At 36.7% G+C, this 25,625-nt stretch overlaps 1 pseudogene; it reads left to right on the top strand.

Annotated features, from left to right (window-relative positions):
• Positions 1–5,964: 5,964 nt before the first annotated feature.
• LOC113695238 (GTP-binding protein BRASSINAZOLE INSENSITIVE PALE GREEN 2, chloroplastic-like) lies at positions 5,965–24,442 on the top strand (annotated as a pseudogene).
• The last annotated feature ends 1,183 nt before the right edge of the window (positions 24,443–25,625 follow it).

A 25,625-nucleotide genomic window follows, 5' to 3' on the forward strand; every position in this document is an offset into this window, starting at 1 on the left:
TTTTAAATGGATTAAATGAATTTCAAGTAGGGACTTGATAAATAATTTTTTATAATTTATAGTTTAATTTGTGAGGCAAAAAAAACTTGAGGGACTTATTGTGCAAATAAGTTTAAGTCTTCCAAATACAAAAGCTATATTAGAATAAGGAAGTTGAATTCTATCGAAAACTGGTTTCAAGTTTCCATAAAGATATGGACAATTTATTTGTCTATAAATACTCACTAACCTTTTGCTAGTAAGATCAATCGATGCACAAATTGTCTTGTGAGATTTTTGAGAAAAATCTTGAGAGAAAAATACCCAAAATTCGTCCAAGAAAATAAAGGAAAAATCACATCTCTTTTTTCTATTATTTGGAAAAATCACGAATATGGGAGCTGCTCAAGCAAATTTGTGGAAGGTACCTTGACAATAGCTAACACTAATCTAATTTAAGTTAATTCTACCTAAGAAGATTCTGTGACGGCCCCACCTCCCCCTGGGGCGTACCCTAGGGTTTAGCGGACCGCCTGTCCAACTCTTGCTAGGATTCACTCACTCACATCAAATAAAATAGGATGCAACCTCAATAATAAACGAAATAACAGTTCCCAGAATTGGCACATACAACTACATTCATTTCTATCTTAACCACCCATACAATCCCAAATACATCAAAAGATTTAAGTTCTCAATACATTCAACCCTAATCGAGTGACTAGTGCGAGTACAATTACAAAATTCAAAAACAACTAGACTACGCTAGTCTGTACCAGTCTCACGCCTCGCTCGTACCCCCTGTAAGGAAAACAAATGGCGTGGAATGAGCTAAAAGCCCAGTGAAGTTCCAAATAGCAAGTTGACCATTATTTAAAAGTGCAAGTATCACGTAGCAAAATAGCGAGTATAACAAGTGTATAAAAGTAGCATTAACACTTCAGGTAGCAAATCTCAAAATGAACGAGTGTAAAATTCTTTTATTTTAAAACGAAAAAATAACACGATAAGTACTAATCATTCCAAAGTATAAGGATACGGATGGCTTTCAGGAGCCAAATTCCATTGCATCACCAGAGCTTGATCACGTAATAGTTGACACTCCGTCAACTTTCAATTAAGTAACCAATCCAGTAGAGCACCACTTAAACTACTTTCCGTCCACCATCCAAACCCCTTACCGGGCCCGAACTCCAAGATAAACACTGGTGGTAATACTCGAGTATACCGATTAGTCGAGAAAATAACACTCCACTCGACAACACTAGATACTTATGGTTCGTTATCTAATCGACCAAGCCTTTGCCGGCTCGACTCGATTAACTAGCCAGTGGGGTTTGGGTCCCCAAGAAGTCGATGAGATATCATCTCCAATCGACTGAATCAAAATAAAAGTACGGAGAAGGGAATGAGAGGCACCTCCTATTCACATTGAATGTGGTACACACTGCCACTCAGCACTTACAAGTCAAGTAGAAGTATATCAAGTCAATTGCAATAATAAGCAAGTATATATCATATTAGGACAAGTGCGATAAAGTACACTCTTGCCCGATCAAACAAATTACATATCATTAAATCACATTGGTCAAGTATTGAAAACAAGTGTCCAGTTCAATCAGGTATTTGGAAGCACTCACTGGGCTTTTAGTTCATTCCACGCCATTTGTTTTCCTTACAGGAGGTACGAGCGAGGCGTGAGACTGGTACAGACTAGCGTAGTCTAGTTGTTTTTGAATTTTGTAATTGTACTCGTACTAGTCGCTCGATTAGGGTTGAATGCATTGAGAACTTAAATCTTTTGATGTATTTGGGATTGTATGGGTGGTTGAGATAGAAATGAATGTAGTTGTATGTGCCAAATCTGGAAATTGTTATTTCGTTTATTATTGAGGTTGCATCCTATTTTATTTGATATGAGTGAGTGAGTCCTGGCGAGAGTTGGATAGGCGGTCCGCGAAATCCTAGAGTACGCCCCAGGGGAAGATGGGGCCGCCACAGATGGTATCAGAGCTCTTATCGAGCTCATGCCGGGAAAGGGTTCTCGGACTATGAGGATTGGCTTATTAAGTGTGCAACAAATGTCTATTGTTGGGGGCATTAGATATGTATGTTGGGTAGGAATTTCAAAAGTAGTTGATTTCCTCTTGAACCTGGCCAGTTCGAGCGGTGAATTATCACATTTTTGGATTCTTGTACCCCAGTACCAAAGAGTGATACCTTTATAATAAATCGATATCTCGAGTACTATTAGGATAAGTTTGGATGGTGAAAGCCAAGGCACGGGATATACGAATAATCTGGACTTGAGATATTGAAGATATTAGTGAGATGTGGGACCCTTATGATTCACGTTTACGATAGTTTTGATTAAGTGTAGTTCTTGAGCAATATCTAGGGTTAATGTCTCATAGGATATATGAATTACTACGCTATGTATATAAAGAAAGTATTTTTTAATGTGTTTTATGATTTGACAATGCTTTTATCGAACTTTATAGTTAATTTCTTTTGCTTATACTTATATAGGCTATTGTTCAAAAGAGGTATGGAGGGTAGGCGGAGTCAAGGATGTGGAACTACCCGAGAACGCGGTTCTAGCCGTGGCCGTGGGGGTAGACAGGCACAAGAACCGGTGCACGAACCGAGAGAGGAAAGAGGTGAAACAGTTGAACCGCAACCTGGACCCCGAGTGGAAGGGGGGATCAGGTGGCAACTGCGATTCAACAGATGACTAATATCCTTGCTCGATTGGTGAAGCAATAGGGTCAAGCTCCTGTGAGGGCCGGTGTGACGCTCCAAAAGAATGAGTGCGAGAACCCGAAAATTTTCTAAGTTTCTAGGGTTTATTGTATTGTTCGCCCGCCTTTTCGACATTTTCTTTATTAGAAAATTCCCCAGATAATTTTATTGAGTAAATATAGTTTTTAGATGATTTTTCTAGTATCAGTTAGTGTTTGAGAAATTAAGAACATATATCGGACGTGGGACCCACTAGTGCGGAAAGTTCGGTAAAATTCGGCCAGTTAGGTTAAGTTTTGGATACCGAATTTATTTTACCAGGTGCTAAGAGATAATTAGAGGTTGTTATGTGGATGAGAGTGGAGAGACAAAAAGATAAGTTTTAAACCTAAAGGTGACAAGTGTCACCATCCAATTCACTCTTGACTTTGACCATTTAACTTTACCTTTACCTTTACCAAATAAATACCACAAATTGGCCAAAACATCCTCTTATTTTCTCCTCTCTTGGCCGAATTTCTTGGAGAGCAAAAGAAAGAAAAGCTTCCAATTTTTGCCTTCATTTCTTGCTCAATCTTGGGATTCAACCGTTAAAATTCCAAATTCCTCCATAAAAGTCACTTGCTTAGGAAGATTGAAGGTAGTGGTGGAGTGATTAGAGAAGGCAAAGGACTAAACTATCACCTTTCTTGATATTTCAAGGTATCATGTCTAGCAATCCTTTCTTTGTTCTTGATGATGTTAAATTAGTGACTTGTGGTGGCTAAAGAGATGTTTTAGTGGAAGATTTCATGATTTTGGTTGAGATTGATGACTTTTTCTATTTACTCATGATTTTTCTGTTTTAATATGATTCATATGGTGTGGCTATGTACGATGATTGGAAATGATATAGAATGAAGCTAGAAGGTGTATTTGGTGGTTAATTGCAAGAAATTTCTGTTTTGGAAGGAAAATTGGAAAACTAGGGTTTATGTTCCTACATTCTGCCCGGTTTTGTATCTCATAGTTAGAGGCTGAATTGGCCTTGGATTAAAACATGAAAGTTGTAGGAAATGATATTTTAGAGGTGCCTACAAAATTTCAGGTCAATCAGAGCAGCGTAGCTTGAGAAAAGATGGAATTACCCTTGCTGCCCTGGTTCTACCCGAATTTGAGAATTGCTTCTGTAATGGGTTATTTTGGTTGGGAATGCTTCAGAATTGGTTGTTGAGGTCTTCTGATGAATTGTAGCCCTGTTTCTTAGCTTTCGGATGGATTTAAAATTATTGGATTTGGACTTAGGTAGCCTGATTTATGATGTTTGCACCAGAATGCGATTTGTGAACCTGTTTTTGCGGTTCTGGTGTAGTATATTGCATTTTTGACCTGGTTACACTCGAAACTGGGCTGAGTGACCTTCTGAAATATTGTAGCCTTATCTCTTAGCTTCGAAACGGTGTATCTTGCACCTCCATCCGATAATCGTAGTGTCATTGGTGCCAAAACCGCAAAATGATGTCAAAAACTATTTTTTTGGTTTTGAGCTTAACTTTCATTTCCGGACTTTTCCCTAGCTTGAATTGTACTTGTACTACTTGGAGCTTACTGAACGGCTATTGAATGAACTTATTTGTGTGACTTTGGGACTGGCCGAGGAAATAATGAAGCCATGATGGATGGAAAAGTTAGCAAATTTAGTGGAAGTGCTGTCTGAGCTTTGAAAGGACTTGATTGCATTGAGTTTGTGATCTAAGACTTGGATTTGAGCAAGGCAATGATATATGATGGATGGTTTCTGAGTCATGGAGGTGAGTGACCCTAAACTGTTTCCAAAATTACTTTTGAACTGTTTTCTTGCATTATTTACTCGATTGCATATCATGCGTGCTTGTATGTGAGTGTTCCTTGTTTGTTGTATTTTCTTGACTTCATGACTTGTATTATTGTTTGATAACGTGTTAAGTGTTTTCAATGATTTCCAAAACGAGTTTTCTAGGTGAGTGTGTACTTTATCGCACTCGACCTCGATAAATGTGAAATTTTCAAAGATGGAGCGATTGAAATGTTACTTGTGCATGAATGTAAGCCTTTTGGCTGAACTGGCCACTGCCCCTTGTTATCGATCGACTCGAGCCAGAAACGGACTCGGTCGGGCGATATGGTGACCTGGGTGAACGTTTGGTATACTCGAGTATTACCTTGTAGGTTGGTGGAGGTTGGTGGAGCCTGGCCGATGTCCAGGAAAGGTTGAATGAACGAACGAACGAACGAGAGTTTTATTGATAAATGAAAAATGCATTTTTCAAATGAATGAAAGAAAGGGGAATGACAGGAGAACGAACGAATGAACGAATGAACGAACGAACGTATCCTTTTCATGTATGGTTTCTTGTAAATGTTGTAATTGTTTCTTGACTTATCGTTTGATATATGACATCATTGAAATGAACTATTGTGAAACCGATTTGATTACTGATTTTACTGGTTACTCGCTGAGCTTCTAGCTCACCCCAAAACGATTTTATTCCCCTCCACAGGGCTCAAGGCGAAGGAAGGACTTGTAGTACTTATTCACGTGACTGGATGGCTTATTTGGAATTGTTTCCGCTTCGCTTATGACATGTAATTATTGGAGAATTTGATGTAATATTTGAGATGTGCATTGTATTTGTTTGAGGACTGTATTAAACGACTGAGTCCCGGCGAGAGTTGGGCAAGCGACCCGCCGAACCCTAGGGTACGCCCTAGGGGGAGGTGGGGTCGTCACAGCCGGACCCTGAGGTAGCTGAGAGGTGGTTAGAAACCATGATCAATATATTTGCTGCTTTAAACTACGTGGAGGAGAGACAGGTGAATTTAGCTATTTTCCAGTTTGAGGGACCAGCTAGACCCTGGTGGAACGTAATTAGGACTAAATGGGAGAGAGAGGGAACTGCATGGATCTGGTTGAATTTTGTGCGGGAGTTTAACAAAAAAAACCTCCCACCTATTGTCCAGGAGAAGAGAGATGACGATTTTATTAAACTCCGTCAGGGAACTTTAAGTGTAGCTGAGTATGAGACTCAGTTTACGAAACTATCCAAATTTGCTCCCGAATTGATAACTACAGAGCAAAAAAGGGTAACGAGGTTTGTGCAAGGAATCAATGTAGAGATACAAGAGGCCTTGGCGGCAGCCCAGGTTAACACTTTTACGGAGATTTTGGAAAAGGCCCAAAGAATAGAGACTGCCAGGGCACAAATGAGAAATTTTCATGCAAAAATGAGAGGTGCGCCTGGTGGAAGTCAAGAGCAGGGACAAGGTGATCTAGATATACCACCCTCTAAGGTGAGTCGAGGAGCTGGTGGTGTATGAATTTCGGGGACACCCAAGGAAGTTACTTCGAGAGATACCTCACAATTAGACCAAACCTCAACCCCTCACTTATTTTGTGCATATTGTGGGAAGACTAATCATATCGAAGATAACTGCTAGAGAAATGCTCGAAAGTGTTTAAGGTGTGGGAGTACGGAGCACCAGATTGCCAATTGCCCACTAATCAGCGATACTCAGTCGACTGGCAAATCAAACCGGAAACCGACCAATGTAGGAGGGACTAGGTCATGGGTGCCAGCCAGAGTGCATTCGTTGGACCAGCAATCGGTACCTGAACCGACGGAAGTAGTGGAAGGTACGATTCGTGTTTTCCATTGTTTAGCTAAATTTTGGTTATGGTGAGACCTGGAAGCTAGAAACAAATAGGCAAGGAAAATACCTTGAGTTATTTATGAATACATGTATGAATTTCGAGGTCGAAATTCTCTTAAGGGGGAGAGTGTGTGAGAACTTGTAAAATCCCTTATATTTTTCTTAAAATTCCCTTTTATTTGGCATTTATTACATTTTTAAAAGCCTTACTACTCATTCACCCCACAAGAAGTGCAAACAAACATAGAATCAAGGGTTTTTCCGTTTGTTTTCTTGTTAGCGTAAATTAGGATTTTTACATCTTTTCGTAGTGTGAGCAATCGGTACGGAGTGTGTACTAAATTTGGTAATTAAGAGTGAGTTTTAGATGAGAAAATAATGTGCGATTAGAAGTAATAGTAATAAGTTAGTGAATGGTAAGTAAAAACCCTAGTACGTGCGAAATAAGGAAAATCGGGTTGAACCGATGTATACCGTTCATTACCGATTGAGTGCACCACTTGCACACGACTTTATTACCTTAATCTCCTCACTTTATTTCAGTTAATTAACTCTAAAATATCTCTTGAATTAGCCATAATTTTTTACCAAAAGAAATGAGAGAAAACTCTAGAAAAGCCAAGTGTTGCGAACCCGTTGGAAGTTGGATTTGACCAAGTCTTACTTAACTTTACTAAAACCAACAATTGACCAAATCGTCTTCATATTTTCCTTCTAGTGGCAAAAAAAAACAAGAGAGAAGAAGGAAAAACAAAAGCAAGGAAGAAAGGTTGGATATTGAACCTTTGACCAAGACTAGTTTAGTCTTTGTCTTAGAAGCAAATTTGACCACAACACTTCATTCTTTTCTTATCTCTTGACCGAACCATAGGCAGCACAAAACCTCTTCATTCTTCCCTTGAAGCTGGCCGAACCTCAAGAGCAGCAAAAGCAAGCAAGCTAAGTTCATTTTCCCTTTGATTTCCTTCACAAAATCTTAAGAGATTTCTTTTAATTGCCAAAAATTATTCCAATTAACTTTGCATCTAAGGTAATAGCAAGCTAAGAGTGGAGTGTTTTGAGAAGAAAAGGGTTTGCTTGCTTGTTTTCAAGGTGTTGGAAGGTATAATCATTAGAAGCTCCTTTTGTTCTTTAATTTTGTGATTAAGTTGTGGATAACTTGATTTTGATTGATTTTATGGAGATTCTTGCAATTTTAGGGTTGGGATGATAAATTTCAGTTTTATTGATAATTTTACAGATTTTATATAAGCTATTTCATCTTTGATTTGGCATGTATATGATTTGTAGAAGCTAGTTTAGTGTTAAGGAGAAATTTCTAGCTTTGATGATGAAATGCTCTGTTCTGACCAGTCTATTCGTGTATGATGGAGGATGAATTAGGCTTAGGCTAAAACATGAAAGTTGTAAAAAATAGAGTTTTATAACTGTCTGTAAAATTTTAACTCGATCCGAGCACTGTAGCATGTGAAATGTCCGAAATACCCCTGACTGCCAAAAACTTCATTGTTGCGGACAGTTTTGTGATTTCATATTTTTGGCTTCATTTTTCACCTTGATCCGTATCAAATCAGCCTTTGGTCAAAACATTAAAATTTTAACCCTATGATTCAGCTTTCTAACGCAACTGAAAACACCTCAAACGGAATTGTGTAGCCTGAGTTATTGTCATTTGAATTCAGTACTGACAACCGTACTGACAAGGACATTGTGGTTCTGTAATCTGTAATTTCGACCTGGATCAATTGTGAACTAGGTTGAGTTGTCTTCATGAAAGTTGTAACCCTTTGTCTTAGCTTCGAAATGGTATAAAGTTCATACCAATCTGATAAACGTAACTCTAGTTGTGACCAAAATGTTATAAGATGTCGAATCTGTCATTTAGTCTTTTGCCTTCAAAACTTGATTTCCGATTGGATTATTATACTTGTGTTGTACGTGGATGATTTTGAACCTATTGAACGGCTATTGTGATGAGATTAATTGTATGTATTTTGGGGCTGAATTGAGAAAAGAATAATGAAGCCATAAATGGCTGAAAAATAGGTAAACACAAAAAGCGTGCTACCCAAATTTACACTCGAGGGTTAGGTAGAGGTACTCGCGACTTGAGTACGAATTCGGAAACAAATCTTACTTGAATCGTCTAGGGTATTCAAGTTTTCTTTCCTAGAGGTATATAAGTTAGTATTCGGCCGAAACTTGTATCCTTGAAAAAATGAAATTTACGACTAATAGAAATACGTTTTCCCTATTCCTTCGACTCAAATGGTATTTCAAAGTATAATTGCTTCAAAGTTTCAAAGTATTAAAAGCGAGCATAAGTTTTACGAATACTCTCTAAATGAGTTTCAATTACTTGATTCTCGTTAAACGAAACGTTTAAGTTTCGAACCTTAGTTACTTTCAAAAGCTCTTAAACAATGTTTTATCGTAGATTTGGACTCCACACACGGAGTAATACCCGAACGTAACCCGTAAAGGCATCGCATCTTTTGGTGAGTGCTTCCAAATACCTGATTGAACTGGACACTTGTTTTCAATACTTGACCAATGTGATTTAATGATATGTAATTTGTTTGATCGAGCAAGAGTGTACTTTATCACACTTGCCCTAATATGATATATACTTACTTATTGTTGCAATTGACTTTTATACTTGTACTTGACTTGTAAGTGCTGAGTAGCAGCATGTACCACACTCAATGTGAGTAGGAGGTGCCTCTCATTCCTGCCTCCGTACTTTTATTTTGATTCAGTCGATTGGAGATGATATCTCATTGACTTCTTGGGGACCCAAACTCCACTGGCTAGTTAATCGAGTCAAGCCGGCAAGGGTTTGGTCGATTAGATAACGAACCATGGGTATCTAGTGTTGTCGAGTGGAGTGTTATCTCCTCGACTAATCAGTATACTCGAGTATTACCACCAGTGTTTATCTAGGAGTTCGGGCCCGGTAAGGGGTTTGGATGGTGGACGGAGAGTAGTTTAAGTGGTGCTCTACTGGATTGGTTACTTACTTGAAAGTTGACGGAGTGTCAACTATTACGTAATCAAGATCTGGTGATGCAATGGAATTTAGCTCCTGAGAGCCATCCGTATCCTTATACTTTGGAATGATTAGTACTTATCGTGTTATTGTTTCGTTTTAAAAAAAAATAACTTTACACTCGTTCATTTTGAGATTTGCTACCTGAAGTGTTAATGCTACTTTTATACACTTGTTATGCTCGCTATTTTGCTACGTGATACTTGCACTTTTAAATAATGGTCAACTTGCTATTTGGAATCTCACTGGGCTTTTAGCTCATTCCACGCCATTTGTTTTCCTTACAGGGAGTACAAGCGAGGCGTGAGACTGGTACTGACTAGCGTAGTCTAGTTGTTTTTGAATTTTATAATTGTACTCACACTAGTCGCTCGATTAGGGTTGAATGTATTCAGAAGTTAAATCTTTTGATGTATTTGGGATTGTATGGGTGGTTGAGATAGAAATGAATGTAGTTGTATGTGCCAAATCTGGGAACAGTTATTTCGTTTATTATTGAGGTTGCATCCTATTTTATTTGATATGAGTGAGTGAGTCCTGGCGAGAGCTAGGTAGGTGGTCTGCTAAACCCTAGGGTACGCCCCAGGGCGAGGTGGGGCCGTCACAGATTCTAACTAAGAAGGTTCGTGTAGATTACCATTAGAGCCCGAACACTTGTGCGGCTGCATGTATCCCTTCACCATCTTCTTGTTAGATCTCCTCTAGTTTAAGAAGATCTCCTTGGGTTGAGATAATCTTCTTAAACTAGCCTTATGTCACATGGATTTAATCAAAAGTTGATCTACTTAAGGAATAAAAAATTTTGAATTTTTTGCTGTGCAGGTTTCTATGATTTCTTACAGTAATATCAGAGCCAACTTTGATTAACCCTTCTGACAAATTTATTTAATTGCTATGGATGGTGATGAGATTACAATTATATACTATCCTTGAAATTGTTTTAAGTTTTTTTATGAACAAGGTTGATTGAAAATTTTTCTAGAATTGTTCTTGAATTTTTCAATGTTTTGTAATATGAAATTTATCGATAAAAACAAAAGTTCAAGGCTGGTTTGTGATAAGATCACAAACGAGCTAAAAGAAGGGAAAGGAACACAGTGACAACTAGTCGCCGAAAATGTTAGACTAGTTGTCATGACCCGAATCCAAGGACTAGCCCAAGTAATTTTTAGATCGAAATCTACCAGTTCAAAATGGTTAATCAAAGTTACAAAGTAACCTCTGAGCCCGAGTTCTTAAACCATTCCTTTCCTTTTGCATTCTTCCAATGTGGAATACTACATTCTCCCCATCTTTAGGGTTTCGCATCCTCGCAAAGCCCAACAAAATTCAGACTGTCCAGTTGGTCATGTTCAAACTCTAGAAATGGCTCATACAGAATCTAAAGATGGCCCCCGGCCAACGTGGCACTTAGTCCCGTAGGTTCTGGAGGTAGAACCCGTCGAACTCTAGAAGTGGCTCATATAGAATCTAAAGGTGGCCCCCGACCAACGTGGCACTTAGTCCTGTAGGTTCTAGAGGTAGAACCCGTCGAACATGGCACTTCGCTCTCATAGCACTTAGTTCCTTGCACTTTCTTGCATAGTCATAACCTTAACTCGCTGGCCCCAAGCTCATCCCACACAAAGACCATGTGCGATTCGCTCTGATACCAACTATCACGAATCGGGTCCAAGGACTGGCCCAAGTAACTTTTGGGTCAAAATTCACTGGTCCAAAATGATTAACCCAAGTTATAAAGTAGGACATGAGCCCAAGTTTTTAAACCATTCCTTTCCTTTTGCATTCTTCCGATGTGGGATAGTACACTAGTCACTTTTTGGTCTTGACTAGTATGTCTAGTCATGGTGTTCTTTATGTTTTGATTGAGAATCAATCCAAGATTTCCACTTACAGATTGTAACCTATCTGTCTATTCAAAACAATAGTAATATCTCCAAGATGTGGCTACATTGTTGCATGCATGCAGTGATTTAATCACTGCAATTATAGTCGTGTTTGTTGCGGTTTTGATAGCAACTACAATTGTGCCTTCATAAGTATGACTATTAGAGAGTGACTTTGATGAAGAACTTTACTATTTTGTTTAATTGCTAATGAGCCAATTAAGAAATGTGCAAAAAACAGCAACAATTTGCTGCTAGACTTTACATGAAAAATGCTGACTTGCAGTGATTTTTTTAATGCAATTTCACAATGGCTATTTTGCTGCAATGTTTGTTTTTTCTTCACTTCAATTTCTAGCCATGAGATGGTTGTGATAATGAAGTTCGATTGGTTGATTGGTGCTGGAAATTTTCTAGAGAAAAGGAAATTTAGAGACAAATTAGTTTCCAAGGGCAAATAGGATTTGGTCATTGATTTCCTTTCATCTTTGGATTTCTAAAATAACATGAAAATTTCCTATAATTCTAATATAATTAGAGTTAAGCTATTTGTTGGAAATTTTCTAGAAAAAGGAAAGTTAGGCAACTAGTTAAATTCCTATGACAAAATGTTTAGTCATTGGTTTCCTTTTGTGTTTAGTTTTCTAAACAAACATGGAAAGTTCTTATATTTGTAATATGATTAGAATTATGGTATTTTTTTTGAAATTTTAGAAATCCAAGTGGAACAAGAAGTTGCTCAATTAAGTTTTGGAAACTTACTAAATTTTAGGGCGACTAAAATTAAGAAAGTGTAACCAACTTTAGAAACTTCCAAATTTGATGAGATTAAATTTGGTAAGTCTTCGTACTTTTAGAAACTTTCTAATTTAACGGGGTTAAATTAGGAAAGTGATCTAAAGTTAGTATTTGAAATTCTAAAATGGTTTAAAGGAAAATTTCCAAACCTAAGTGAACTAGGAAATTTTAGTTGGACTAAAAAATTCTAATTTTGACTTGGACTTGTAATTAGATTATGATAAGATTTTGTTCATGGTTTTAAAATAGGGATAAATTTAGAAACCTACAATTTCACTGAGCTCTCCTAAGGTTTGGAAAATTACACATACCCCTCTCGATTTGATAGTTGTAGTAACAAAACTTAAAAATAATAGTGATTTGGTCAAATTTTTAAATGAATACCCAAAAATGCACTTGTATAATGAGTTTTAATTTACTTCCCTATAGAATTATAAGATTATCTAATGTAATTACAAAGAAAAGGTGCCAAATTTTTTATGTCCATACCTACTATTTGACAAGCAACTATAATAATAATTTTATCATTATGATACAATACTTTTGATGGTATTTTATTATGGATTTAGATTTATAAGAAAGAAATAAAATGTTGAAACAATTGATTTAGAATTTATGAATTTTTTGAGTAGTGGGAATAATTTAGTAGTGATTTTGGGCAATTTCTTTTGATTTATTGTTAATTTTAATACCAAAAAATAGAAAACAAAGATTAGCAAAAAACATTGGATTACGTATAAAGTTAACTCATCAAAAAAATCATTAATTCAACATTTGGTTACAATAGAAACTAAAGATAATAGCGGTAATTTTACAATTTTATTGGCAAAAAATTAAAATAAAAAGGAATAAGAAGGAAAAGGAATGAAAAAATAATTTTAAAGTCATTCTAAGTATAAGCATATATAACAAGGGAATTTCATTAAAATATTTAAAGGTAGTATTATCATTTTAAATGACAAAGGAGGTATGTGTAATTTTCCAAACCTCAGGGGAGGTTTCTGAAATTATCCCTTTAAAGTATTGAAAATTGTTCTAATGAGAGTAGAAAATGTTTTCCATAATTTTAAAATAAATACAAAAAGGAAAACTTCAAGAATTGAAACTTCAAATAGTTTAAAGTTTGAGCATATAATGATTCATGATTGGAATTAAATAAATATTTTATTATGCTTTCTAATAGATATTTGTTAAGAAAGGTGATAGTTTTTTTGAAAATAGTGTTATTAATTTGAGAAAGTGTCTAAATGTTTTCCTTTTTGTTGAAACGATAGTTATATTGATGTGGCAAAAGTTACAGTATTTGAACAAAAGTCCATAGAGTTATGGACAAAGATCTAATTAGCTATACAAGTACCATTAGCACCTAAGAATAGGATTAACCCATTCTTCATCCAACCAAATGCTTAAAGCATAATTGTTAAGATGTATAATGCTGTCTAATTTATCTATGTGTACAAAACAAATGGAGCATTGTAAAAACAGTAAATTGAGGGATATGATATCTTCAATAATTGTTGCTTCTCGACAACCCTTGTGGCAAAATTCTGAATTTGTGTGAGCAGCTGTTTGTTCTCTATTTGTATTTGTATGATTCTCCAACCTGGTTCAGTTGCTTTGATTAATGCCAGTTTCACAGCCTCAACAAGGTCCTGCATAGAATCTCTAGACTTCCTTTCTCTGGTAGCCCAAGTAGCTTGCATTTGACCTATGCAATTTCTAGCCATGATGCCTATTCCCACAGATTGAGAGATATTTTTTGCTATGCATGAATTTTGATGTAAACTCTCCTTTGCTCTTGCTGGCAACTTTAATTAATACTCTCTTGCATTGCTGTTTCTTGAGTGCTCCTCCTTTGATCCTTTCCTTTGGTAACATCATCATATTCCATCCATTCCAGTTGTGCTTTTCCAATGATTCTATAGGGGTTCCTTTTCCTTATGGTTGAACTCCCTACCATTCCTAGATTTCCATAATTGCTAGAGTACATTAATTGTCTGATACATGTGATCTTCAATCGCTTTGGTTTCCTATGCCTTAGTGATTGTTGTCCACCAATTAGCAAAGTATCTTATAAGTTGATTAATTCTATTCCACTGGATTGGAGCCATCTTCCAAACTTCCTTTACCTTTTTGCTCTGGAATAATACGTGTTCCATAGTTTCTTCATGCTCTCCATAACCTAGGCAGATAGGGTCCCCTTGCATTGTTCTCTTTTAGATGAGCTCCTTTGCTGGCAAAGTATTGTTTAGACATTTCCAAATAAAAATCTTTAGCTTTTGCTTCACCTTCTGTTTCCATAGCACTTTCCAGACCTTGTTTCTGTGATAATTGTAGCTATAGCCTCTTTCAAAGTTTATCAGTTCTTTCCCTTGTTTCCTCTCTTAGCATTACTTGGTAACCTAATTGAACTGTGTATACCCCATGCTGTGAATGAGCCCAGTAGTAACGATCTTATCTTCCTATCATACTTACAGGAATTCTCAGGATATTTTCTGCATCTTACCTCTAGAAAAACTGAAAAATAAGTGGCCTATTCCATCTGTGGTTAATGATTACATCAGATACTTTCTCAATCTAACATCCCACTAGTCTTGTATTAACTAGCTTTCCACCAAGATTATCTGGAATCCAATTGTCATCCCAAATCCTAGTCCTTTTTCTGCTTCCAATTCTTCTTCTCATCTCCTTTTCGATTTTTGCTCTCATTCATGCAATGCTCTGCTAAATCAAGAGGCATTCTTTGGAATTCTATATTAGAAAATTGACTAGTTACGATAATATTTTTCCTTCAACGCCCTACTGACTAGTAAATTTGGTTAAGATATTAGCTTCCAAATTTGCTTAGTCAATAGTGCCTTATTGAACATTTGCAGATCCTTGAATCCTGTCCCACTAAAGTTCCTATTCTGCCACCCTACCTAGTGTATCTTTGTCTTCCCATTTACTTCACTCCACCATAGTTATCCATCTTAGAGCTTATGTCTTTGCACAGTTTGTTAAGTAATTTGAAACAAGACATAGCATATGTGGGCATGGGCATGACCACAGCTTTGAGCATCACCACTTTTCCTTCTTGGCTCAACAATTTATTTTTCTAGCTTTACAACTTCTTATCTATGTTACACTTGCTAAAACTAAATATTTGATCTTTTGTCCTTGTAAAGACCATTGGTAATCCGAGATATTTCCCTTGACTTACTTGCTGGATTGCCCCAATAAATGGCATACTTCATTTTTCTAGTGTTGTTCCATATTCTTGCTGGAAAACACTAAGGACTTTTCCATGTTGATGAGCTAACCAAATACTTCTTCATAGATCTTCAGAATCTTCATCAAATGCTCAGCTTCTTGGGTGTTGGCTTTGCAAAATACTAGTGAATCATCTACAAAGAATAAGTCCGTCACTGCTAACTAATCTTCAATCTTGTCATCTTTTTTAAAGTGCTGCTTTCTGAAGTATGTTCAAGAAGCCCTCTAAGCATAATAGGAACAAGTAGGGTGAGAGAGGATCACCTTGCCTGATCCCTCTTGAAGGCTTGACGTACTCTTTGAGATCTCCATTTATGTTGAAGGAATCTGTTACTGTGTTGATGTATGTCACGATTCACTTAAACTGTGTACAGCAAAATCCCATCCTTTCCATAATTGCTAGTAAGTATTGCCATTCAACCCTATCATAGGGTTTAGACATGTCTAATTTCAGAGCTGTATAACCTTCCCTACAATGCCTTCTGTTTTTTAGAAAATGCAAGAATTTATGCGAAATGTTAACATCGTCTTAATTTGCCTACCAGGCATGAAACCTGATTGGTTCTTGCTAATACATTTGCTAAGGAAAGGTTTGAATCTATTGATCAAGATTCAGCACTGCTTTGTAAACTACTTGGCAAAGACTTAAGGACAATCCACATTTGAGAATTAATCAGATGATAGTATGATTCATGGTTTTTAACAATACACCCTTATAAGCAACCTTGGATTGCATTTACCAGATCAATTTTGACTATGTCCTAGAATTTTTTGAAAAATAAGGGAGACACACCATCACTACCTAGTGCTTTGTTAGGATCCATAGAGAAAAAAAATTCTTAATTTCCTCTTCATCAACTTGTTTAGCAAGCTTCTTATTCATGTGCTCAATTATTGAAATAGGAATCCTATCTATTGTTTCATCAAAATCCCCTGTGGATGTAGAAGTGAATAGCTACTCATAAAAGGAGGCAATCTCTTTTCCTAACTCATCATCACCCTTTGTCCATTCACCATCAGCTTTCCTCAAACTTTGTATTCTATTCCTCCTTCTTTTGCCTTCACAGTAGCATGATAATATTGAATGTTCTTGTCTTCCTCCTGCAACCACCTCAGTTTTGCCTTTTGCCTCCAGTAGGCTTCTTCATCCTTATAGGCCTCCTTCAGTTGCATTTTGGTATCCAGCATTAACTATTTTTTGTTATCTCTGTTAGATTCTCTAATGCTATCAAGTTGCTTCTTCAATTGAGTTATCCTTTCCTTTGAATTTCGTTTCTTGTTGCTGCTCCACTTGAGTAATGATAACCTATAGCTTTTGATTTTCCTTGTCACCCTGAAGCATCTAGTTCCTTCACAGTGTTCTTGCCAAGCTGTTTTAACCACGTCTTTCATATCTTCATGTTGTAGCCACCTTTTTATCAAAATGAAATCTTTCTTACTTTTATTGCCAGTAGGATAAATATCCAATAATAGCACGCAATGGTCAGAAGCATGTGCCCCAATATGTGTTCATTTTGCATCACTAAAGTATTGAGTCCATTCCATTGTGCATAATTCTCTATCTAATCTTTGTCTCGCTTCACAATTGCTTTCCCAATTTTACACTAGGTCCACAGCTTACCTTCAAATCCAATATCTAGTAATTGATTATAGTCAATAAATTGTCTAAAATCTTAGAAGTTCTTTCCTTCCCTATTTCTCATCATTGGAGATTATATCATCGAAATGCCCCATAATGATTCACTTTTTTCCCCATAAGGATTTCCTCCTATTGATTAGTTCCTATTGTTTTTTTTTTACTTTATCATCACAACTAGCATAAATGCTTATAAACTGCCAGTTATCCTTGACTTCATCATCCTCAATTTTAGCTTCAATGGTGAACGCTGACACTTGAATGTTAGTGATTTTGATGTCACTTCTCCACATTAAAGCTATCCCTTCTTACTTCTTCATGGCTTCCACCACAAAACTATTCTCAAAATGCAACTTATTTTTGACTTTTTCCATTACATTTTTTTTTTCATTTCATATAGAAAAACAATGCTTGGGGAGAGGAGTTTGGTTTCCTCCTTCAGATGGGGAATTGTCAATGGGCTCCCCACACTTTGACAGTTCCACACCAAGACTCTTATAATTGGTTCAGAAGCCAAGTTAGGCCAGTCTCTTCCCTTTTCTTCTTGGTTGATAACCTTTCCTATCTCTGTAGCTTTATTTCTCTTGGTTGGTTGTTTAGCCTGGTCCATGTTTGGCATGACTACATTTATAATCTAAAGCTTTCTCTTGGTATCTTGGCAATGTCCATCTTCATTAATTTGATTCTCTTTTAGTGGTTGATTGCCTTTAGCTATGGTTTTTCTAGCAACCCTAATCTTGCTTTCCTTTTTCTTTGCTATGCCTCGTGTCTGATCACTGCTCTTAGAATCAATTTGCATTTCCATGTCCGTAGTTGTGTTGCTTCCATCATATATATTGGGTTTTTCATATTGTTTAGATTCTTTGACCTTTTGTTTTGTTTTCTTTGCTATGTCTAATTCCATTATCTTTCCCTTCGCTACATTCTTTGGAAGTTCTATTATCCTTGATTTTGCTTAATTTTTTGTTAGCTCAACTTCCATATGTGTGTCTAATTGGAGTTCACCCCTACTCTGCAATGTTCCTATTGCCATCATGTTGCTGCTTTACTGTGTATCTCTTTTGTATGCACTTTCCTGTCCTTTCCCTATTATGCTGTTAATGAACTGCACCTTGCCTAAATTCGAATTGTTTGACTTTAATCCAAAACTGGATATGTCTTCCCCCTACATTGACTCAACAAATGTTATTGGTCTTAGTGAAGTTTGTTCAGTGTATTTCTTGACCAGCTTTCCAATTTTGAATCCTTAAATCTACCTCTCGATGTCATATTTGCTGGCACTGTTATCCTTTTGTGGTGATCCTTTCCCAACTTGTGCGCATAGCCATGGTCCATATTGATTTTTGTTTTGCCCCTTACTTATCACCACACAAGTCTTGCAGTTTTTCTCACTATGCCCTATGAGTCCACAACTGTAGCAAAAATCTGGGCATATTTCATATTTGAAGCTTGCCCACTTCAACACCCAATTCATTTTAATAGTTATTTCTCTTAATAGAGATTGGGTCACATCTACTATTACTAGCAATTTTAGATGTTTTCCTTCCTTCCCCCTAGTTTGAGGAATGATCACATCTCTGACCTCCTTAAACACTTTCTCAATTTTTCTTCCTACTTCCTTGGAGGTCCATTGGATTGGTAAGTTTCAAACCTCCTCCATATCTTCTTTTGTGCCAGCTACCCATTCACTGAGTATTAGTATTTGGTTATTAATTAGCCAAGGTACTCAATTTTAGAATCCTATTCCTGTCCTTCTTTGAGGGAATAGAAAATTGGAATAGGTTGGGCCCTAGTTTAGTCATAATAAGGCCTTTTGGGTGTCCCCAAACTGCAATTGCAAAGTTCTTGACCCTCATAAAGTTGGCTACTTTCCCTCCTCTAACTCTCCCAATCAAGCTATTCTACCACTTATGTAGCCCTATATTCACATCGTCTACTTCCAAACATGCCTCATTTTGTTTAAGGTTGGAAAATGCAAATTTTTTCATGATATTCTCTACTTCATATGCCATGATTTTTTAATGAGATACTAGTAGGATTTCGTGCTCTAATAGCTGACGATGAAATGACCCTTATAAAATAGTAAGTAAAAGAAAACAAGACTAAATAGTAGGTAAATATAGATTCTGGTAGGCAAATGACTAAACCTAACAAGACCAAAAACAAAATTTAAACACAGGCATAGTAGATGGTTTTAAGGCTAGAAATACTTGTCAGACAGCTAAATGCTAGTTATTAATTGATGTACCCGGTATCAAGTCCTTCCTATCACTCATTGAACGAACTTCTGTATAGAGTTCAAACGCATTTGATTTTTGTCCGAACATCCTCTGTTAATTACCCTCAGAGTGGTTGGAGCTGAGTTGAGATATCTCTTAACTCCTTTAATAGCTTGAGAAAGTAATACTGGTCTTGAATGTGGTTTGCATCTAAATTCCTAAAGGATGATTGGTTGAATCCATGATGGGAATTGGTGAAGTATAAGCTTTGTTGTTTGAATTTTTGGTGGGAAACTAGTGTTTTAAGTTGTTTGAATTTTTGAAAGTTTGAAAAATGTGAAAAGTTAGAAGGATTTGGAACTCCCATCTAAGGGAGAGAGAGCTCTCTTTTTGTAGAGAGAGAAAGGGCCCTCAAAGAGAGAGATCCCTCTAGCAATTGTCAATTTTTTGGTTAGAAAGTGTCTAAATGTAAGATATGTAGTAAATGTGAGTATCTAAATCCTCTAATTAGCAAGGACAAAAAGCAAAATGAATGGAGAGACCAAGAGTTGAAACTTAAACTTCTCTTTTCTTCACTTGCAAAAGCAAATCACTTAGAGGAGACAAAGGCCATTTGCTAGCCATTCAAGTTAGAAGTCGAGAAATGAATTTCAATTGATGCAAACTCGTTCGGCATTGCATTTTTTGGGAATTTTTGTAGAAAAATACGTTGTAGCACATTTTTAAAGATGTGATATATGTGAGAAAAGGTGATTGAAAATGTGATAACGTATTTTCTCATGGAAACCCAAAAAATTTTTCCAACCAAAAATGCAATTCAAACAAGGAAATATTAGCTGAAATTCAAATTTCCTTGTGTGACCTACTGAAGTACATTTGGTTTTTGGGTGGATTAGAAATCCTAACCTTGACAAAATTCCCATATATTCTCAGGGATTTTTGTTGAGGATTTCAAATTTAAATCAGTCCAAATTTCTCAATCCAAATACCTTCTCAAACTCTTCTCCAAATCCAACTTTATCAATTCAAATGCAACCTTTGTGAAATCAAAAGATGGATCTAAGTGGACTTATTACATATCAAGTTTCGACAAGTGCCTGCAATATAATACATACTGCTTTGAAATGTGTTACATATTTAATAAATAGATACTTGTTATGATGTTTTCATGATATTATAGTTCTGTTACAGTTTGCCCAATAGTTGAATCATTGATCATATCATTTTCTCAGACTAATGAGCAAGTTGGGTCTTTGAACTTTCGCACAACCGTGTAACATATCCCCGAAAATAACGAGATTGAAATGCATTAAGATGTAAAAATATAAGGGCTTTCTGGTGACTTGCTTGAAACATAAAGGACCAAAGATGAAAATTGCTTCCCTATAAAAACTAAGTAAAGGGTTTTTCTGTACCCTAAACTACTTGATCTTATCTGAGCGGTGGTGGCGAAGGCGGCAGCGGTTGGATGGAGGGATTGAGCGAGAGAACAAGCAAATAGCCACCCACCTCCCATCGTCCAAACGGTCGTTGGTGAGCTGTAGGAGGCTCTCTCTCGTCAACACTATCTTCCGTTGTCCTTTTTCCATTCCTACTGCAATGAAGACTGCCTGCGATCGGAGCCGATTCAGGCGATGATGGACGAGCAGGCTTTTCACAGACCAAATTAAATACCAAAATTTTAACGTTTTTTAGTTGTGTTCTTTTTAAAAATTTTTGTGTGTACTTATGTTGGTGACTCTGCTCTCTTTTTTGACACGTCACTGGATTTTTCGTGCAAATTTCAAGTTTAGAACTCTGCAAGTCTCTGGGGTAGTGGCCGGGGATAGCGCTTAAGTAACCGGTGCTCCCTTTCGATTTGCAATTACCGCTAAAAGACAGTCATCTCATACGTATAGCCAGAGAACTAAGGTATCGAAGAGATTATGGCAGATCATGTTCACCAAGAAATGACCCGAAATTGGTTCTTGGTCTATTTGAGATTGTTCCTTTTAATCGTAATCAAAGATGTTGGTATCTTCATACATCCCTGCGCTGAAAATTTTGCTTGCTAGATCGGATTGAGATTGATCCGCTGACAAACTTTTGCCTCTGTCCTTACTGTCCATCCGTCTCCTCTGTTGCGGACTTTATTGTTTGTTTAAGGTTGTTGATATTCAAATTCTTTATATGTTGATGGGCATGTGCATAAGCTGCTTAAAATTGATAAAAAATTTTTATGTTATGCTATCATAAATTCAAGAAAAGAAAAATAAAACTCAAAATAGATTACCTATTTGCTTGGGCCATAACTTAGGTTCTTTTGAGTATTGATATTTACATATTGAGCTTTCCTGTTATAGCTATGTAAATCAAATTGGTTGCTACTGCTTACGGTTACTGTGTTGCTAAGGAATACTTTTAGATGTTCAAATGGTTTTGCAGGGCCTCGACTTTTCACAGGTATGTGATTTCTTGTCTGCTTCTTTCTTTTACATTCTGCTCAAATTACTGTAATTTTGTACTTATTAGCCAAAACCCACTTGGAAAAATCATCTCTTTACATGTCTGAATAAGAAACCAGCAGGTGTACAACAATCAAGAAAATAGAGAAAGACAGTGGAAAAGGTCATAGGAAAGGTGAAGGAGGTTGATTTTGAGTGAAGGAAGAGATCAGGATGAGAATTATGGGCCTGTTTGCCCTGGTTGTGGAGTTTTCATGCAAGATAAGGACCCTAATCTTCCTGGTTTTTATAAGAAAAAGAATGTAGAAGTCAGTGAGATTATAGAGGACAAGGATGAGGAGGATTTGGAGGGTTTAATGGATGATGAGTTTGAAGATATGATGATGAGGATGGCATTGGGGTGGGGGGGGGGGGTTTAGTAGGGAGTGATTATGGATTTGAAGGAAGGTTTGAGGGTGCAGATGGGGTTGATTGGGATTTGGAAGAGTTGGACAACAAATTTGGCAAAGAAGATGATGAGTTAAAAGGAATTGGATGGGGTTGGTCCAGCTGGTGTTGGCTATGGTAGCATAACAGTAGAGGTAGTGGAGAAGGGGAAGAAGATAAGCTTGTTGAAAGCAGAGAGAAAAAGGATGGATAGGGAAGCTCAGAAGGAGAAAGAGGAGGTGACAGTATGTGCTGTCATTCTTTAAGGAATTATGGGCAGGTTAAGAATCAAGTAGCTGAGAATTTGATACTGGATTTTGATTTTGATCGGTTGATAACTACTAAGTTAATGAAGCTGACAGGTGTTACTGATGCTGCGGTTGTGGTTATGGTGGTTGATTGTGTTGATTTTGATGGTCCATTTCCTAAGTGAGCAGCAAAGTCTTTGTTCAATGTTCTGGAAGGAAGCAGAGATGGTTTCAGGTCTAATAAGAAGCTGCCAAAGCTTGTTTTGGTGGCTGCAAAGGTTGATCTTCTTCTGTCACAAATTTCCCCAGCAAGGTTCGATAGATGGGTCCATCACTGTGCCAAGGCAAATGGAGCATCTAAGCTGAGTAAGGTTTGTCTAGTTAGTGCTCATAAGGACCTGGGAGTGAGAAATTTGCTGTCAGTTTTTAAGGAGTTGGCTGGACCAGGAGGGAATATCTGGGTAATTGGAGCTCAGAATGCTAGGAAGTTGACATTGATCAATTCATTCGCTAGAAAAGGAGTCATCAAAGTCACAACGGTTACTGAAGCTGCTGTTCCTGGGACAACACTGGGGATGTTGAGGATTGCAGGAATATTATCTGCCAAAGCAAATATGTATGATACACCAGGCCTGCTACATCCATATCTCATGTCCATGAGATTAAACAGGGAGGAGCAGAAAATGGTCGAGATACGGAAGGAGCTTCAACCTCGAAGCTATAGGATCAAGGCAGGCCATTACTCTTATTTGCATGCCAAAGTTTATCAAAAACTTCTTTCTATTTCAGTACAAACATGCATCAAGGTGGTTCTTTTATGTGAGTTATGGATAGAAATCCTCACCCTTGTTCCAATAGTTAGATGCAGTTGATTAGTTCTGGCACATTGGCGTAGATAGGGGTTTTCGGGCCACTAACTAAATTTAATGCCTTTTATTGAAAACGTAATGGGAAACTGATGACTAATGTAAGACCTTAGTCTTGCTGCTATTCCTCTTTGACATGATCCAATCTGATTTGGTTTGATAGTTGCTGAGAATTTGGTCTTGAGAATGGGGTGATGTTGAGATTTTATATGTCCATGAGATCCAAAGAATTCACTTTTGTTCTTCCACCCAATATAGCATCTTCTGTTACCGGCTCTAACTGAGTGATGACTAGAAAAGTTGCTTTAATAGTCCAAGTTGGGGAAGAGATTAATATAAGGAGTTATAGTTGCAAGACAGAAGTTCATTATTCTGTTACAGCCATGAATTAATTCTTTTCTCTACTGTTTCAGTTTGATTCATCCAACTTTTGGAGGGGCTTCCATGCGGATATATTGTTTAATCTTGAACTGCTGATAGTTTTTAACCCCCTCCCTTGCCAGCATTTTGCTTTTGTTATGCAAATATATTTCAGTATTGCAATGTGGAAATGCCAGAGCATAGATGTCGATTTATTTTCAAGATTGTTTTCTCTTTGCAGAAACACCTTTTTTGTTGGCTCTAATGGAATTCGTTAACATTCTGGGCAGGTCAGACTGTAGATGTTGGTGCGTTAGTAAGACTAGATCTTATCCAGTCTTCTGTAGAGACAATCTATGTCAATGTCTGGACATCTGCAAATGTTTCTCTCCATTTAGCATAGACAGAAAATGCTGATGAGATCAAGATCAAGCATGGGGGAGTCAGGTTTCAGGCAATGCGCCGACTTATACGCCACCTCTGTCACGCTTGTTGCTGTGAAGGCTTCTTGTCAGTTTATTGCACACTACAGATCTCATGAATATTATAAATTTAGTCTGAATCAAGTTTTGGTACAATTCCTCCTTTTGGGTTATTGGCCTACTGGGAAGACAAACATATATAGATATCCATGTTGGTACTTGTGTACATGCTGTCTATTCTACTAGATTGCCACTTAGATGAATTGGAATTAAGTTGTAAACACATATTATTCTTAGATGAATTAGAATTAAGTTGTAAACACCGATGAATTAGAATTAAGTTGTGAACACCCATTATTCCAGTCTGGTGGCAGTGGAACAATGTAAAACGATGCCCATGTATCTGAACAATACGCATGTGAAAATCATCTGGTCTCTTTTAGTTATACCCAAAGTCTAGCCAGTGGTGCAATTTATGTTCTATAAAAGATTCATCACCAAAATTTAAGCAGATGGAGGTTCTGAGAGTACTCTCTAGCTCTTTGAGGAACATCTGTCTCACTTATGAGTGCTTTAGTTTTTTTTTCCCCCCAAGAACAAACGATATGCTACAGCTATGGCATATAATCTAAAGTTGACGACAGAAATGCGTAAATAATAGCTCTCAAGAAAGTTAAAAATGGAAAGAATTCATTCCAAACATTTAATGTCCTACCTTTCTCTGCTTGGAAAAGCACAGCTGATGTGCGTTGGCTCTTTGCAACCATTTTTTTCTTCCTTATAATAGCAATATTTTCCTGTCTTACATTATGCAATGTTGGAACAAATTTAGACAACCTCTTTGTTTGATTTTCTCATACTTCCAGAGATTTTTGTTTTTACTTCAAAGACTGCTTCCTCAAATGGGTTACAATCAATTTATTCCATTAACATTTGGTGTCACTATCAATTTCTCTCTTAATATTATTTTTTAATCATTTTACCCTAAAGGCTAACAATCAAATTTAATGGAGTTTATTAATTCAAGTGATAAGACATGTTTAACTCTTAAAATTATTATCACTTCATCTCCATAAATTATAGCATTATTGTCAATTAATTTCCTAGAGTTATTTTTTAGGTAATTTATCTCACTATTAAACCAACTTAATAAATTTAAAAACTTTTAAAAAAAGTACCATTCTCTTTGTATAATAAAAACAATAAGAAAATTAGAGTGACTCTTCTTCTTTTAATATCAAGAAAAAAAAAGTCAAAGCATTAATCTTTTTTCTTCTTAGCAATCTTATTAATATTGATAAAAATAAAGAGTGTGAGAACTTGTAAAATCCATTATATTTTTCTTAAAATTCCCTTTTATTTGGAATTTATTACATTATAAGAGCCTTACTACTCATTCACCCCATAATAAGTGTAAATAAACATAGAATCCAGGGTTTTTCATTTCGTTTTCTCGTTATCGTAAATTAGGGTTTTTACGCCTTTTCGCAGTGTGATTATTCGGTACGGAGTGTGTATCAAATTTAGTGATTAAAAGTGAGTGTTAGATGATATTAAGTGTGTGATTTGAAGTGATAATAAAAAGTTAGTGAATTATAAGTTAAAACCCTAGTATACGCGATTTAAGGA

This window comes from Coffea arabica, chromosome 6e (genome assembly GCF_036785885.1).
Source record: "Coffea arabica cultivar ET-39 chromosome 6e, Coffea Arabica ET-39 HiFi, whole genome shotgun sequence".
Lineage (NCBI taxonomy): Eukaryota > Viridiplantae > Streptophyta > Magnoliopsida > Gentianales > Rubiaceae > Coffea > Coffea arabica.